The sequence below is a fragment of the Euphorbia lathyris genome, chromosome 6, assembly GCF_963576675.1.
Source record: "Euphorbia lathyris chromosome 6, ddEupLath1.1, whole genome shotgun sequence".
Classification (NCBI taxonomy): Eukaryota; Viridiplantae; Streptophyta; class Magnoliopsida; order Malpighiales; family Euphorbiaceae; genus Euphorbia; species Euphorbia lathyris.
The window spans coordinates 43,800,247-43,819,310 of NC_088915.1; the positions used below are offsets into that span (position 1 = coordinate 43,800,247).

The following is a 19,064-nucleotide window of genomic DNA, read 5'->3' on the forward strand; positions in this document are numbered from 1 at the left end:
TGCTATACCTTAGCCAAATTTCCAACACTAAGCCCTTTCCAGAGGAAGGAACAACTGACAACTCTCTCCTTAGGGCCACCAAAGATTTTGTCTTTCCGATACTTGCCACAGAGAAGACGAACCCAAAGAGAGGATGGGCATTGCCACATTCTCCAGAGAAGCTTTATTAAAAGGACTTTGTTGTTGTCCTTAGCTTGTCTGATGCCAAGACCCCCCTGCTTTTTGGCTGGAAGACCTCCTTCCAAGGGACCAGGTGAATCTTTTTCCCTTCTCCAGACTCACCCCAAAGGAAACGCCGGTTAATCTTGTCAAGCTCGTTGAGGACCGGCTCAGGGAGCCTACAGGCTTGCATGATATGGTTAGGAGCCGCGCAGTTGACCGACTGGATTAAAGTAAGACGGCCTGCTAGTGAAAGAGAACTAGCTTTCCAACTAGCACACAAACCGTTAGTTTTGTCCAAAGTATCTTTAAAAGAGGCTTTGGAGACTCTGTCGCTATGAAGAGGGACCCCAAGATACTTCCCCAAGGAGTGAGTCAGGGGAATACCAGAAAGATCACTCAGCCTTTTGCACATGCCTTTGTCCATGTTCTTAGAGCAAAGCATCCGAGATTTTTGGATATTAATCTTCTGGCCAGAAGCAGCACAGAAGCAATTAAGGATATCCATCACCACACTAATCTGCTCCTCATTCCCTTCCACAAAGAGCATCACATCATCAGCGAAGAATAAATGTGTAATAGGAGGGCAATGTTTGTTGATGGATACAGGGTGGAGAATCCCCTTGCTCACAGCCTCTTGGATCAGGTGCGACAATCTTTCCATAGCAATAACAAAAAGGAAGGGGCTCATAGGATCTCCTTGACAAATTCCCCTGGAGAGAGAGAACTCATTAGACATATCTCCATTGATCATAACCTAGAAAACAGGAGAGGAAATGCAATCCTCAATCAATTTCCTCCAGCTCTCCGGGATACCAGCTATCATCAAACTATCCAGAAGAAAGCTCCAGTTTAATCGATCATAAGCTTGTTGGAAATTAAGGCTAAGGTATAGCAGCAGAAATATAAAAGTTTTAGCCTACTTCCATTTAACCATAGGATCTGTTAATCGTTATTTCATATAAAGAGGGATAAGAAGAAATACCTTTTGATGAACAATCTACCGTTGCAAACGAAGTGCCCACAACTTCAAGAGAGATGGAAACTGTTTACCAATCTTCCCCTATCCGAAACAGACCTTCCAAACCTCCGAACGACAATCCCTTCGGTGGAAACGTGGAAGAATATGTCTAGAAGCTACTGTCCAAAAATCGCGACGATCCGACGGTTCAATCTCCGGGAATCCGCGAAATAGTGAACTGACCTGATGTAGATAAAGAAAAACGAATTTCTCCATTTTGTTTGTTTTTCCTTCTTTCATGAACACGGTGAGATTAAGATAGAATCAACCCTTATGAGATGCAACCAAAATAGATTGCCTCTAATTAACCAACACAAGATCAAAGAGAAAAGGAGATGAATGAAATTAATTAATCGACGGAAGCCGTATGAATTCTTGTCCACGAACTTAGGGAAGTCGAATTCTCTTTCTCTCTCTAAGCTAGGGATTTCGAAAATCACTAGGTGGGATTAGGGAGCATTGGTCGAAATTCACACATTAGGGGGTATATATATAATAACTTGTATCTAAACCCTAGTTAGATAGGAATAGGTTACTTAATAGGAATTCCATTCGCAATAGGATTCCTAATTATTATCTTATAATATATCAATTACATTTAGGATAATAATAAATAACCTAATTGGATAATAATAGGAGTATATTAATCTAATTAAAACTCCTAACTTAATTATCTCTTAATTAATTTAATTCACAAACCTAATCAAATTAGGATTAATGGAATTAAAATAATTCCTTATTTACTATATATAAATTTTGGCCACCCCTAATTAAATGGGCCTTACTGGGTTCATTTGGGCTTCCATCTATTAATGACATCCATCTCTCTTTTGGTTCCAAGTCTTATGTGTGATCCATTAGGTTCTTACTACTTCTGGCCGTATGCAACTATTAAATTAATTTCTTCAAGAATTATATTTAATCCTTGCATAACGGAATGATGTACTGAGTATGTTATTGGCAAGTCTGTAATCATTCCCCCAGAGCCCGTTAAGAAGACAGGTTGATTCTGTCGTTAACCCTTCCGTATTAGTTACAGTATAATTCGATCCTTTATCAACTACATCCTTGAACTGAATCTTATGACTATGGATGATGTCAAGTCACATATAGCGAGACGTTCGTTTTACTTATACAGCCGAGTCAACTCAAATAGATAGGTGAAGTGAAATCTGTATTTCTACTCTTAAGCTATCACCTTGCAAGGATTTAGAGTCGAGTCTTCCACAAGTGATCCTTGGATGTATCTCCCATTAATCGAGAGTGATAAATGCTCAATCCAATGTATAACTACCCTGACATTACCTCCTGTGACACCCAACCTTTGCAGTTCACACCCCAGAGTCATCTCTGTTAAGGATCGTGGGACCACAGGATCAAAGTCTCACATTCAGTAATTCAGGATGACCAATTAACATTCCTTTGAGTCTGAGGATTAGTTATACCTATTAATACCAATGAGATGAACAGGTGACAAGGAAGAATCTACTCATCCTGTTATCTCAAATCGGATCCCCAATCCTAATGAACGACGTTTCATCGGATCTATGTAACTGTCCAGATATCTATATATATGAAGCTTGTGAGATCAGCTTTCTGTCGGACAGAAGACATTGTTACATACAAGTCTCAACAGTGATATATCAATCCTAAACATATCACTTGACTTGGGGTGGTTTTAAGTTTATTAGTTTATTATAAAGTTTTGTCTCACTTCATGCTTGTATGAACACTTTATAATCACTTTAAACAAACTTACGGATTTCCTTTTATTAGACTTTATTTAGTGCTTAAAAGGGATTGCCTTTATATAGTTATAAAACATATATCTCATTAAAACAAATGATATAAAGAACAATTCATTTACATCAAGTTTGTATCCTGCAACAATTGTCTATAGGACACTAAACCCCAACAAAGCTTGCTCCAGATTCAGTTTGAGACCACGATCCCTTTCCTACCTTTCTTCATCTTCATGGAATGGACCATCTCCTGGGCAATAACAACATTATCCATCATTTGCCTGCCCGGAACAAAACTCCCTTGATTCTGGCTTATAATCTCCGGAAGGATCCGCCGGATTCTATTAGCCACAATCTTAGTGATAGCTTTATATAACACATTGCAAAGACTGATTGGCCTCATCTGAAGAAAGGAGGAAGGCTTATCAACTTTTGGGATCAGAACCAGGAGGGTTTTATTAACCAGCCTAATCTCGTTGGATCCACCAAAAACACCTAAAACAAAACTGTAAATGCCCTCCTTCACAATATCCCAGTGTTTATGGTAGAAACTAGCAGGAATACCATCGATCCCTGGAGCCTTAGTAGCTCCTATACTGGAGAAAGCCAGATCAATTTCTTTCTGGTCAATAGGATGGAAAGCTTCCTTAATAGCATCCTCCCCCAACCTAGGAAAAGAGATCCCAGAGTGGGCACTATTCAAGCCCACCGCTTCCTCTTTAAAAAGGCCTTTATAGAAATCAAGGGCAAGGCGACGAATATCTTCCTCCTCAAAGACCCAATCACCATTGGAGTCTTTGATAGCATCGATCCTATTCCTCTGTCTCCTAATAATCGTTGAAAGGTGGAAAAACCTGGTGTTCCGGTCCCTGTCCTTAATCCAAGCCTTCCTAGATTTCTGGAACCAAAGAAGCTCTTCCTGTCTAAGCACTGCTTCCAACTCGTGTTGGAGAGATCTAAGATGACAATTTAGACTGTGGTCGAAGCGGATCTCCAAACAACGTTGAATGCCTTCCATCCTTCTTAAAAGTTTGTTTTTCCTTCTGATAATGTGGCCAAAGATGTTTTTATTCCATCCCACCACATTCCTCCTGAACCCCTCAGCGGCAAGGAGAACATCAGAGTGAGGTTGCCAATTGCTTTTAACAAAGTTCTTAAACTCAGGATGTGAGTCCCAAGCAACAAGATACCTAAAAGGTCTCTTCCCTTTAAGCCGATTACATTTAACCAGCTTAATGAGGATAGAGCAATGGTCAGAATGACGGAAAGGGAGATTAAGCACATTGACCTCGGGAAATTTATAAATTGCAGCAACATTAGCGTAAACTTTGTCTAACCGAACAAACACAATATTCCTTTTCCAGGTAAACTTGTGACCAGCAGCTCCCAAGTCCGACAACCCGCATAAATCCATACTTTGCTTGTGATTAAGGCACCGGTTCACATAATGATTACCCCCTCCTCTCTGATCACTCATAAGGGCAATGTCATTAAAGTCCCCAGCCACCAACCAACCATCCACCATGCTAGTACTAATAGAGTACAGGATCTCCCACAGCCTTCTCCGGTTAGTCAAAACCGGATCGACATAAACAAAGGTGATAAAGAAAGGTTTATTACCAGGGTAACACACCTTACTATGGATGAATTGACTGTCCATACTAATAATTTCAATATTAACTTGACCTGGCTTCCAAAAGAGCCAAATCCCCCCTGCCCGACCAGTAGCCTCCGATTTGACACAACTCCAATTCTTAAACTTTCTAACCACTTCATCTGCTTTGGAACCACTAACCTTGGTCTCCAGAAGAGCAAAACAGGAAGGATTAAATTGCTTAATAAGATCATTAACATGGATGCGGGTTGCCTTGCTCGCCGCACCTCTAACATTCCAAACAAAAAAGTCCATCAGAAAGGAAGACTACTGACACAAGCCCATACCCTAGATCGGATATTTATTCGGGGCTCCAGAGAGCCTAGAAGAGGTGCCAGAAGGCCCCCTTTTATCCCAAGAATCCAACACACTATGGTTCTTTTTAGGGTTAGCTTTGGGTTTCTTCATATTCAACTTATTAACTCCCATAGATTTTCCAATTGGAACATCAACAAGAGGATTCAAATTACTAACCTCATTATTCAACACTTTTCCTGTTGAGAGAAAGGTTTGGGAACTCCCTTTGGCATCAGCTTTAGAAACAAAAAGAGGATTAATAGATTCACCTAGGATGGAGGCTGGCTCGGCCGATTCAAGGCCTGTCATGCTTAACTCCATATGCTCATTAGAAGGATCCGAGTCCTATCCCTCCTCAATAGACAAGACACCGAACCTTGACCCCGAACCGGATGCTGAGTCCACACCAGCATCACCACCCTTCTTGATGTCAAGGGGCCTAACCTTGATTTCAGGAGCAATATGGAGAGAGGTCATCTCTTTACTGATATCTGGAGAATGACTCCTAGCAGCATTAGCTCGTGGCTTCCTTCTAACCGACCTTTTGGCAAGCATCCATGGGCCAAAATTCCTTCATTCACCTTGATTCTCCTCAGCTCTACCTATAATAGGTGCCACCATCTCCTCCACCACCTTTCTCTTTTTAGGACATCCATCATAGGTATGGCCAAACATGCCACACTCATAGCAGATATTGTGTATACCTTCATATTCAATATGAAAGACCTTATTTTGAACATAGAATTTGGACAGGAGAGGCTTAGCGAGATCAATGTCAATACACACCCTGGCAAACTTGCCCCTCACTGCCCCAACGGTAGTCTTATCAACATGGTGAACCTTCCCAACAAGGCCACCAATCTTATTCAAGAATCTTTCACTGTAGTATTCAATAGGTAGACCTGGAAATCTAACCCAAGTAAGGATCCTGTTTACCGAGCAATCATGAGGATTGAAGTTTGGGACCCATGGTCTCAGTGCCAAAACATGATTGGAGATAATATAAGGTCCACCATTAACAACAACATTGAAATCTTCAGCCCTTGTAAATTTAATGACATAATAGTCATTTTCAAGGTCTGTAATGGTAACCTTTCCTTTCTTCGCCCATTGTGCCTGGATCCTTTGGGCAAAGTAATTGAAGCTAATCCTTTTCCCAAGAACAGTGACAATTAAAGCCAATTTCCACTTGGATCTAAGGACACGCTTGTCTTCAGAGGAAAGACGGATCTTAGGACACAGAGGGTCCTCTGGCTCTCCATCCTCAATATCGGAGTCGGAAAAGAAGTCCCCAGACTCATCCTCGTTAGTGTCCTCCTCCATCATGGGTTCCTCCTCAACCACCCCCAACACCTTATCTCTCCAGGAAGAATTCCCCCAGTCATTCTTCAAACCATGATTATCAATTGTATCTGTAATTTGCTTCAGGCCCGGGATAGCACTAGGGCTAGGGGCCATAGCCCGATCCCTAACTTGGCCTTCCATTGTTACTGTCGGTATCCCTGTGGCAACAAATCCCTCATTCACACCATCACCCAGGCTCAGAATGCCCAAATTCCCGGAAGCAGGGCCCGAAGCCGGCCTTCCCGCGGCCTGCGCGGCATGCACGTCCTGCGTGGCTTGCGCGGCTTGCACGGCCTGCGCAGCGAAAGTGGCTTGCGCATCCTGTGAGGCCCGTATGGCTTGTGCGGCCTGCGCGATCTGCATCGCTGGTGTGTCATGCCCGGTCTGTGTAGCCTGTACGGCTAGCTCGGCATGCGCGGCCTGGGCCGGTTTCCGCAACCCCGGCGGATCATCACCGAACAGCCCCTCACCCACAGGATCTTCCCCAATCCCTGCGGACACCCTATCTCCATTGCCGCTGATCCCACCTGCCGGATCCGGCCCCTCACCCCCCTGGTTCACCGGCCGCCCCCTCTCCCTGGACTGATCTCTCAGCCGCTCCCCGCTCCCCCGCCTCCTCCTAGGAGACTCGCCCAATCCCTCATCCCCTTCTCCTTCCGGCGCAAGAACCGACGCCTTAGCCATCCCAGCCGCTCGATCCATCCTTCCTTGCGACGAACGGCCGCCTGCGCCGCCCAGCCCTGCCGTCGTTTTCGCCAACGCCCTATCCCGCTCCTTCGTCGTTTTCGCCATATATTCTCTCGCCCATATGTAATATTGAAATTATTGTGATTATATATCTAATATAGTTAAAATAAACCTTTAAATAAAATCTCTTAAAACGATTAAACTTTGAAAAAAAATCTTAACGAGGTATTCTGGAATAAATGAATAATTATATAAAAATATTTTATAAAATTATATGTTGACTGAATCGGCCGACTTCCGGAAGGTCGGCCCTGCTTGTGGTAGCAGCAAGAGCTGTTGTCGCAGACAGCAACTCAAATAAAAGGTCGGGGTTGCTGCCCCGCAGCAGCAACCCCAAACGTTATTTTTTTTTTATTAGTTAAGTTTTAATCTCATTAAAACATATATCTAGAACTTATTAATTATCAAATAATTATATTTGTTTACTTTGGATCAATTAATAAAATCACCATTATAAATTAATCTTATAAAATTCCTAACCTAGTTCTTATGTTCATCGTCTACTTTAATCAAATTAAAATCAATATCATAATCAATATCATAATCACTTTTAGTTATCAAATAATTAAAATAACTATTTATCTTTTAGATTAATTAATTAAATCAAATTTATCAATTAACCTAACGATAAATCGATTCAATCTCATTAAAAAAGTTAATATATTCATATATGAAATAACGGATTTAACGCAGACTCTGATACCATTATAGAAAAATAGGCAAACACAGGCACAACGGAAATATAATTTTTTTTTGCCTATTTTCCTAAAACCAAGATCTGTAAACCGTTATTTCATATAAATAGGGATAGCGAAATATCTTTATTGGTGATCTATTTACAGTTGCAAACGAAGTGCCCATTATAAAGTAAATCGTTAATTTTTGAATTTAAGAACTTCTAATCTTATATTTTCTAGGACATAAGCACGTGAAAAATACTTTCGAAGTTTTAGTATGAATTAATTCATTTGCCTTTATTATTATTATTATTATTATTTTATATGCATATAATTATTAAACTTATTCGGGAAAACAACATCTAAAGAAAACATATGTATGCTGAATCTAGACATATTGAAATTAAATATGGACATCATATATCTAATTAGCACCTAAACTACGATCCAAATGCACAAGTTCTTGATGAGATCAACCATGGTTTTTAGAGGCAGTGGCGGAGCCAGAGTTCAAAGTCCAAAGGGGCTCCATTGCATGAAGATTGGCTTTGATTCATAGTAGTCAATTCAAAATTTAAAGGAGAATAAGGTTTAAGGGAAAAAATTAAAATGAGATAAAAAGTGAAGAGAGGGAGATTCAAACATAGGACCAATTGGATGTAGAGATTCCTTTAATTATCACCTACAACCAACTATCCAAACTTAGTCTTATGCCATATAATCACATTCTACATTATAAGTACTAATTTTAACTATTTTGGGGGGCTGCTCGGACTCAACCGCTATTTGTCGAGGGTGTTCCGGAGGGTCGGGAGACCCTCCCCTACCCCCTGGCTCCACCCCTGTTTAGAGGTATAATTCATGCATGTCCGATTTTTACATATCTGTTCTTTATTTCCTCTTATCTTTTCTATTTCCTCTTTTTTTCTTTTTCCAAAAATTCGATTAAATTTGGTTATGTTTTAAAATTCAGTTTTATTGTTAGTGATTTTTCATGTTTGATTTCCATTTTTTATTTCATCAATTTGTTTGATTGCTAAAACAAATTGATAACAAAATGAAATTTAAACAGACATTTGTGTTTATCATTGTGATAGTTTGAGGCTTGTGATTTATGAGTGAGAAATCTTTATCTTTCTAGATTTTATTTTTTATGTAATTTCTAGGAACTAGCCAAATGCTTTAATTCATGTTAAATATAGATAAATTTATGAGAAATTACATATGTTTAGAATGGACAGTTGGAAGCCTTTAAATGATAGTGGAATGTAGCACACCCTTCCATCCATTTATAAGCCTCCTAAAAGAGAAAATTCAGTTTGTCCCTAATAGCATAGGAACTCCCAAAAAATCCCATATTCTGTATTTTGCATGAAAAATTGACAAGTGATGAGCAAATGTTACCTCAGGATTTTTGGAGACTTTTTCCTTATCCACGGGATTCTTGATATCTCTGCTTTCAACCTTCTTTTCTATTATTTGTCTATACCCTTTGTCTGTCCATTATTTTCTGTGTGATTGGTTCTAATTGGGTTCTCTGTTTTGTTATTGCTGAACTTACTTGTTGATGTTGAAAATGGTTTCTCTAACAGGATGAAGTTTAGTGAAGTAAAAAGTTGGATGGATGTGAAAGGGGTATAAGAAGGAAATTTAAGAAGAGGGAAAAAAGGTGTTCTATCTTCATCTATGATTTAGTGATTTTGAGTCTCTGCTCCTCAAAACCAAAACCTGGCCTAAAGAACAAAGGACCAAAACCTCCTCAAAACCATAACCTGGCATGAAGAAGTGATAGATGAAGAATCAATAATAGAAGAGTTGAAGGAAAGAGGAGAGTGGGACTATTTTATTCCGCCAGATCTGGCCAATTTTTGCAGTTTAAGAAGAAGTGAAGAGGGCGAAGATGAAGATGAAAAGTAAGAGGAAGGTCTACATTGGAGAAGTGTCATAGGACAACCCCCCTCTTTCTTTTTCGTTGTGTCTGTTTGCTCTCTTTTATAGAACAAGCAGACTTGGTGGCCAAGCAGTGTGATGTGTCAACTGCTTGACCACCAGGAGTTTTTGTGTCAATTGCTTGACCACCAGAAGTTCTACTTAACCTTTGTATCTCTTTGAGTATTTCGGTATTTGCATGGGAATGAGCCTATTATATTATATTATATTATATTGGGCTTCTTGGATTGCTTTGGTCCATTAATTGTAAAAAATAAAAATTGTTAATGAAATTCCATTTGTATTTTGAAAAAGAGAGGAAGCATAGACAAGAGCAGCGGGTTACTCGATTGAAGCAATAGAGGCATAGATAGAGCTAGCAGCAAATGTGGTTTCGCCACTTGCCATCAGTTGGGGGATTGTCTTGCGGTTGCATAGGCTTTAATCCCTAGTTTTTGGACATGCCCCATCAATTACGTATTTAATACAAATTGGTGACCTTCCAGCCAGGAACAAGCTTTCCGCTTTCCTTCCCTGCTTAGGCCTTCATGATCCCTAGGCTTATTTTACGCTTGCTTCTGCTTTTGTTTTGTAACAAACTTATCTGGCAAATCTGGAATTGTGGCACTCCACTCGCCGCCAATGCGGAAGGATGCCGCCGAAAAGAATGGAACGTTGCTTCGCTCTACTGGATGCGTCGGATCCCATATAACAAGCTCGCTTTTTATCCTCCAATTCAAACATGTGAGCGCACAAGTTTTCATTTTAATCCTACCAACAAGTTAATTAAATGTTTCCATTGTAAACGTCAATTAGCATGGAAGTTTTTATTATTGTTTTTAATCACTTAAAGGTTTACAACTAAAAAACTTATTATTATAATTAGGTTTATACTTAGTTTACATTTTGATATATAAAATAAAATTCAATATTATTTTATACATATTCAACTAAAGACATAAGTAGCATGGTTTTAAATTAATATCCTAGCCAATTGATTTTTAACGAACTATAAGAATATTTTTTTCCTTTTTAACAAAAATGTAATTAAAAATGTAATTAACAACAATTTATAACGAAATATCAGTATATCTAGTAATGTAAATATTTATGAAATAAATTGGTTATAAAGGCAAAATTATAAAAAAAAAATGAAAATTTACCTCGGACAAAATGGGTATCTACAAACACTTTGGTCATTGATAACCAATTCTGCTTCATCTCTATCGGGAGCTCCATGTACCATACTAGAGGTTCTCCCATTAGTAAGTTACAGAATAAGTCTGTCATATCTTTTTCTCTGAAACCAGCAGCATGCATACTGGATAGATAATGATGCAAATGCCCTAAAGGATCTAGCACGCCATCGTATTTCCTGAACTTGGGTGAAGGCCTTGCAATCGGCCCGATCTGCATTCCGAATACCTCCTCCTCAATCACTAGGGATCCTCTCAGGGGCGGACCCAGAGGGGGCGGGGAGGGTCGACCGACCCTCCATCCCTCCGGAACACCCTTGAAGAACAGTGGTTCAGTCCCGAGCAGGCCCCAAAATAGTTAAAATGAGTACTTATAATATAGGACATGATTATATGACATAAAATACAATATATTTTTTAAATTTTTTCACGTTTAATCATATATTTGTGATCTGTTACTCATGGATGATAAAATGAACACATATATGAAGTGTAGATGACAAGATTCATGACCGAGAAGACAATTTGATAGATAATTTCTCCAATTGACCAAACTTGTCAACGTTAGGGATAAAATTGCTCTTGGCTGCCAACGTTAAAGGTAAAATTGCACTATGTTAGACGTTGGGGGTAAAATTGTTATTAGGTGTAAATGTTAGGGTATTTTTGTTAGGAATTTATAAACACAAAACCAAATTCCTCTTCCAGGACACAACGACAAAACGCGGAAATAAAATACGGAATATAGAAATAATCAAACAAGAAAGAACACAAGAATTTTACAAGGTTCACCACAAAACAGTGGCTAATCCTTGGAGCTACTGCAAGAAGCTCTTTGCACTATAGGAGAATGGAGCACAAGTATTACAACACTCAATCATTCACTCACTACCCAAAACCCAAGTGCACCCTACTCAGTTTTGATCACACACAATTTACACAGATGTGTAGAGTGAGAATTCCTGCAATACTTCTAAGCAAACACTCACACCCTTTTACAACTCTTCTCTCTTAATTCTCCAGAACTATGGAGCCACTATTTATATGAAACAAAAAACCCTAAAAATAGAATGTGATGCTTCGTAATCTCCATCTTCAATTAATGTGTAGTAGAGATCAAGATAACCTTTTAAATTCTTGACAAGGTTCAAAGCATAATCCTCCATCTTCTGGATAATAAATGCTTCATTTATTATGCACATAAAAACATACATGCACCTATTTCCAACAATCTCCCACTTGAAGACTTATTTCAATTAGTCTTCACATCAACTTCAGTGCAACGACAACGAAACAAAGCAGTAGCTCAAACAACCTCTTCATGCATTGAGGCTAACCGAAGCTGCGCACAGCTTCAACTTCTCAACAGTCACAGTCTTTGTTAACATATCAGCAGGATTCTTACTTCCAAGAATCTTATCAAGCATCAAAGCTCCATCTTCTAATGCTGATCTAATAAAATGATATCGCACCTGAATGTGCTTTGTTCTTCCATGAAAAGTTGGATTCTTTGCTAAATGAATAGCACTTTGACTGTCGCAATGTAAAATATTTGTCTCATGTTTCTGTCCCAACTCTTCAAGAAATGATTGTAACCAAATCATCTCTTTGCTAGCTTCTGTAATAGCAACATACTCTGCTTCCGTGGTTGATAGTGCAACTATCTTCTGGAGTTTTGAGAACCAACTCACAGCTGTACCACCAAGTGTGAAAACACCACTGGAAGTACTTTTTCTATTATCTAAATCACCAGCCATATCTGCATCTGTGTATCCTTGCAGACCTATATCTGATTTCTTGAAACATAGACAATAATCAGAAGTACCTTTCAAGTACCTCAAAATCCATTTCACTGCTTTCCAATGTTGTTTCCCTGGATTACTCATGTACCTGCTCACAACTCCCACTGCATGGGCTAAATCCGGCCTTGTGCCTACCATAGCATACATGAGACTTCCAATAGCGGAGGCATAGGGAACCTTTGCCATATAAGCTCTCTCTTCTTTTGTTGAGGGTGACTGATCTTTGGATAATTTGAAGTGACTAGCCAGTGGTGTACTGACAGGTTTTGCACCATCCATATTGAATCTCTGCAAAACTTTCTTCACATACTCTTCTTGAGATAACTTCAATGTACCTTGCACCCTATCTCTTGAGATTTTCATTCCAAGGATTTTCTTTGCAGCTCCCAAATCCTTCATGGCAAATGTTTCTGACATCTTCATTTTCAACTTGTCAATTTCCCTCTTATCTGCCCCTGCAATTAACATGTCATCTACATACAATAACAAAATTATGTAATGACTTCCAGAATTTTTAATATAACAGCAGTGATCAGCTTGACATCTCAGGAAACCATTATCAATCATAAAACCGTCAAACTTCGTATACCACTGTCTCAGAGCCTGTTTAAGCCCATAAAGGCTTTTCTGCAGTTTGCATACCATCGTCTCACGGCCATGCACTTCGAAACCTTGTGGTTGCTTCATGTAAATCTCTTCTTCTAGTTCACCATGAAGAAATGCCGTCTTCACATCCATTTGTTCCAGGTATAGATCTTCTTTTGCTACAAAAGAAAGCACAAGTCTGATTGTGTTCAACTTTACCACTGGAGCAAAGATTTCATTGAAGTCAACACCTTCCTTTTGCTGATATCCTTTTACAACAAGCCTTGCCTTGTACCTTGTAGAACCGTCATGTTCTTCTTTCAACCGAAATAACCATCTGTTTTGTAAGGCTTTCTTTCCTGGTGGTAGTTCTGTCAACTCCCACGTATTATTAGACAATAGAGAATTCATTTCTTCTTTCATGGCTAACTCCCACTTGCTAGAATCATCCACTTGTACTGCCTCATCAAAGATTTCTGGCTCACCTTTGTCAGTCAATAAAATGTAATTAAGTGCAGGAGAATACCTCTGAGGTGGTCTGATGGTTCTAGAAGATCTTCTTAAGGTAACCTCAGGAGTATGTGGCTCCTCTTCTATGATCACCTCTTCATTTTCATGCCTTGGCATATTCACTTGAATTTCAAGGAGAATTATTTCTGACTTTTTAACTTCAGAATCAGTTTGTACAACTTCTGCCAAGCTGTCCTTGTACAAGACTTGCTCATTGAAGATCACATCCTTGCTCCTTATGATCTTCCGATTTTCGTTATCCCAAAAGCGATAGCCAAACTCAATTTCATTATAACCAATAAAATAACACTTCTTTGATTTAGCATCAAGCTTAGACCTATCTGCAGAATCCACATGAACGTAAGATAAACAACCAAACACTTTCAGAAAAGAAAGGTTTACCTCTTTCCCACTCCATACTTCTTCCGGTATCTTGAAATCAAGCGGGCTTGAGGGACCTCTGTTTATCAAGTAAGCTGCAGTGTTAACTGCATCTGCCCAAAAATATTTTGGCAAACCTGCATGCAACCTCATGCTTCTGGCACGTTCATTCAGTGTTCTATTCATCCGCTCTGCTATCCCATTTTGTTGAGGTGTGCCTAGGATAGTTTTCTCCATCTTGATACCCATCTGTGCACAATACTTCTTGAATTCACTATTTTCATACTCTCCACCATTATCTGACCTCAGACACTTCACTTTCAAATTCGTCTCATTTTCTACTAAAGCTTTCCATTTCCTGAAGGTATCAAACACATCAGATTTATTTTTGAGAAAGTAAACCCATACCTTTCTGCTTGACTCATCTATGAATGTAACATAGTATTTTGAACCTCCAAGGGATGGCACAGGAGATGGCCCCCAAACGTCCGTGTGAACCAGCTCCAACTTTGTTTCTCTAGGCTTTCTTCCACCATTCAAGAAACTCACCTTTTTCTGTTTGCCAAAGATGCAGCTTTCACATATGCAATGTTCTACACCTTTTAAGTCAGGTAGTTTTCCTTTTGATAGCATCAACTTCATCCCTTTCTCACTTATGTGACCAAGTCTACAGTGCCATAGACTTGAGTTTACACCTGCATCAATAGCTGCCAGAGTATCTTTGCAATTAGTGGTCATGTACAAAGTACCAGTTTTATTACCTCGAGCAACAATGATTGCTCCTTTGCTAACTTTCCAAGATCCATTAGTAAAATGCACACTGTGACCTTCTTCATCAAGCTGTCCAACTGAAATAAGGTTCTTTGTCAACCTAGGCACATGTCTTACTTGGTTGATTTTCCACACCATTCCATTTTCTAACTTCAAACAAACATCACCAATACTGGCTATCTCCAATGGCTCACCATCTGCGAGATACACCTTCCCATAGTTTCCAACTGAATAGTTCTCCATGATTTCACAGTTTGATGTCGTATGAAAAGAAGCACCTGAATCTAATACCCAAGATTCAATGGAACAATCAACAGATAAAAGTAATGCATCTTGTACCTCATCAGCTACAACATTTGCAGCTTTCTTATTATTGTCATCCTTCTTTGGAAGTCTGCATTTGGCCTTCATATGTCCGGGCTTTCCACAATTCCAGCACTCCAATTTCCATCCATTTCTTGATTTGGATCTACCATTCCTCGACTTTGATCTACCTCGTCCTCGATTAGAATTCCTTTCATTGCTTCTACCTCTATTTTCAACATTTAAGGCAGAATTTGTCGATGTACCTTCACCGGAATCAATCCTTCGCACTTCTTCAGCAAGAATTCGATCCCTGACATCACTAAATGACAATTTTCCTTTGCCAACAGAATTACTAACCGCAGCCCTCATAGGCTCCCAACTATTAGGTAATGAAGCCAAAAGAATTAAAGCATGTACCTCATCATTAAAGGTAATATCAACAGACGTTAGTTGAGTAACAATGGTATTGAACTCGTTTATATGTTCTGCAACTGAAGAACTATCACCCATTCTTAAATTGAATAACTTTTTCATCAGATGTACCTTGTTATTTGCGGAAGGCTTCTCGTACATATCTGATAAAAGTCTCATCATTTCGGCTGTTGACTTGGTTTCTGCTACGTTATGAGCGACATTCCGTGTTAGCGTCAATCTGATTACGCCCAACACTTGTCGATCGAGAAGTTCCCAATCCTCTTGGCTCATGTTTGCTGGTTTCACTTCTGAAAGCGGCAAGTGCAGTTTTTTGCTATACAAATAGTCTATAATCTGTAATCTCCAAAATGAAAAATCAGTTCCATCAAACTTGCTTATTCCAGAAATTATTCTGTTTGACCCTGTCATTGTCCAAACCAGATAGCTCTGATACCAGTTGTTAGGAATTTATAAACACAAAACCAAATTCCTCTTCTAGGACACAACGACAAAACGCGGAAATAAAATACGGAATATAGAAATAATCAAACAAGAAAGAACACAAGAATTTTACAAGGTTCACCACAAAACAGTGGCTAATCCTTGGAGCTACTGCAAGAAGCTCTTTGCACTATAGGAGAATGGAGTACAAGTATTACAACACTCAATCACTCACTCACTACCCAAAACCCAAGTACACCCTACTCAGTTTTGATCACACACAATTTACACAGATGTGCAGAGTGAGAATTCATGCAATACTTCTAAGCAAACACTCACACCCTTTTACAACTCTTCTCTCTTAATTCTCCAGAACTATGGAGCCACTATTTATAGGAAACAAAAAACCCTAAAAATAGAATGTGATGCTTCGTAATCTCCATCTTCAAATAATGTGTAGTTGAGATCAAGATAACCTTTTAAATTCTTGACAAGGTTCAAAGCATAACCCTCCATCTTCTGGATAATAAATGCTTCATTTATTATGCACATAAAAATATACATGCACTTATTTCCAATAATTTTTACACCTTATCCTTACTTTTGAAGCTCGGTTGTTTGTTTTGCATCCTAATGTTTCCTATTAAGATCAAATTGACCCTTACATTATCAAAAATTTGAAAATTTTGATTTAACTACTATGAATCAAAGCCTTAAGTCGTTATTAAGAAAAAAAACCTCCAGATTTTGAGCTCTCTACACCAGTGAAGTTTTTAGTTGTGGCAACTGTGTTTCGGTCTCCATTTCCTCCTCTTCCATCTTCATTCTCACCCACGGGTGTGATAGCACTACTTCCTTCAGCTATCACAAAACCACATGCTTCACTTCCGACTCGGCTCATATCTTCCAAATCTCTCTTACTATGCTTAAGACATGCGCAAAGGCACTGACCAAAGAGGAGCAGCGCACTCACAACTGACTGGTTTGCTGGGAAGGACGTTCTTTCTATTATGCTGATAAACTATGTTAACCCAAATCTCATGCTAGCTTTTTCCAGTCTCTTCTTGTAGTAGCAGGCAGAGAATGGAACCATATAAGGGCAACTCCTTCCAAATAGGTGTTGAATAATCCGAGAACTTGCTCTTCGTTAAGGATTGCGTGCTTCATATTGGTTCATGTGGATCACCAGTCCCGTCAAACTTTTTCATCTCGGGGAGCTTAAATTTCAAGGGTAAGTAAAGCAGACCCCAACATCTTCAAATTATAAAACCCTTCCACATGCAGATCTCTCACTTGTTCTAGGATATCCTTCTTCCACATCTCTCTTTCCTTCTCCCCTTTTGTTCATATAGTCTTCTTGGTTTTCCAAACCTTTGGGAATCTCTATCCCCTCATCGACTACCATGCTTACTATGAGCCTTCTCATCAGCACTATCACCATTCTTACTCCATCGCCATTCATCTTACCAATGAGGATGGCTAACTCATCAGCTATACACTGAACCGATGACTTGATGTAGATTCCATACTGACAGATGATTCAGAAGATTTTGGAGTGACTATCTTGACCAACCGACTGTCCTGACTAAACCGCCAATGTAAAATTCTAGAAATTGCAATATAGTCCACTGGACAAGTAGGATTGGCACTGGCAACAGTGCGGGGCGGGGACGAAAATGCATTTCCCATTCCGTCCCAATGTTTACATGGACGGTTTCGGGGAATCCCTATTAAATGATTTGAGGATTTTTTTATCCTTGTGCCCTCCTCATGCGGATCCCCACGGATAACGGGGAATCCCCATACCCAATAAAATAATAATATTAATTTAAAGATATACTTAATTTTTATATATACAAAAATTTAATTACCATATTGGTTACAGATTACAGATTAATCTGATCTTGGTTACAGAGTAATCTGTTAACCAGCAAACTAGTTACATATTAATCTGTAACTAGCAGAAAAATGATTACAGGTTAATATCCGTAACCAGTTAACCAGCAAAATATAAATTGAAATATGATAAGAAATAATATTAATGGTTTAACAATTTTTAATTGCTTCTCGTGATATATATGTGATAATTGAATTGCAACACAAGACATTGATAGCTAAGCCTCGTCCCAACACAATATATACCTGCCTTATATTTACATTATCATGTGACTCAGTTTCCATGACCAAAAAAGTAGATATAAAATCAGCAAAAAAATAAAAGTGAGGTGCTATATACCGCAACTTTTTTTTCATCCACCGCACCCTTTTGACATTTATGCCCTTCTCATTTTATTTTTTTCAAAAACTCAAATTTTTTTTCTCTCTTTCTCTCCCAAGCCTAAAAACCCGAATTTGACGAAAATGGACCCGAGTATTCCTGAAGACCATGATTTCGAACACGAAGTAATCTTACGATATAAATTTAAATTAAAAATTCATTTTTTAAATTTTGAATTTTTTTTAAGGAATAAGCCTAAACGGATGCGCCACCCGTTCCATCATCAGGTGGAACGAGCGCGGAACCTAGTTCTCCACCTTACGGTGGAACGGGTGCGCCACTCATTCCACCTGATGGTGGAACGGGTGCGCCAGTGGAAAGTATGGCGGACGCCGTTGCCACCACGGGCGGAACGAACAGTTCGTCCGTTCCGCCCGTGGTGGCAACGGCGTCGGAGTTCCGTTTAGGCAAAAAAAAAAAAAAACGGGTTCCGCCTCCGATTCGGAGGCGGAACCCGTGATTTCGGACATATTTTTTTAAAAAAAAAAACTTATCGAAAGATTCATTAAGCCTTTTCCCCTTCCTTCCTTTGGCGGCATGTCATTTTAGGTCGGGTTTTATGAAAAGCTTCAAAAGCTAGAGAGGATTTGAGAATTTTTGGTTATTGGTTTGAAATTGTGAGGAGGACATAAATGTCAAAAGGGTGCGGTGGAAAGTATAACTTTTGCGGTATATAGCAATACCCAAATAAAATCAATCAACAACTGCTCGTTCAAAATATTGTGCAGAAACAAAATCAGCTGTAGCAACTACTGCACGTTCAAAATATTGAAAGCTAAGCGAAACCATTGTGATAGAATCAAATTCAGA

The 19,064-nt window shown here is 39.2% G+C and overlaps 1 protein-coding gene across 1 annotated transcript in view; it reads right to left on the reverse strand.

Moving 5' to 3' along the window:
* The window catches only part of LOC136231913 (zinc finger CCCH domain-containing protein 41), a 31,441-nt gene extending 21,854 nt beyond the window's left edge, over nt 1-9,587 (reverse strand). The window contains exon 1 of the mRNA XM_066020938.1: nt 9,046-9,587. The gene's annotated coding sequence lies outside the window, so the exon portion shown is untranslated. The remainder of the gene's footprint in view (nt 1-9,045) is intronic.
* Between the last annotated feature and the right edge of the window lie 9,477 nt (nt 9,588-19,064).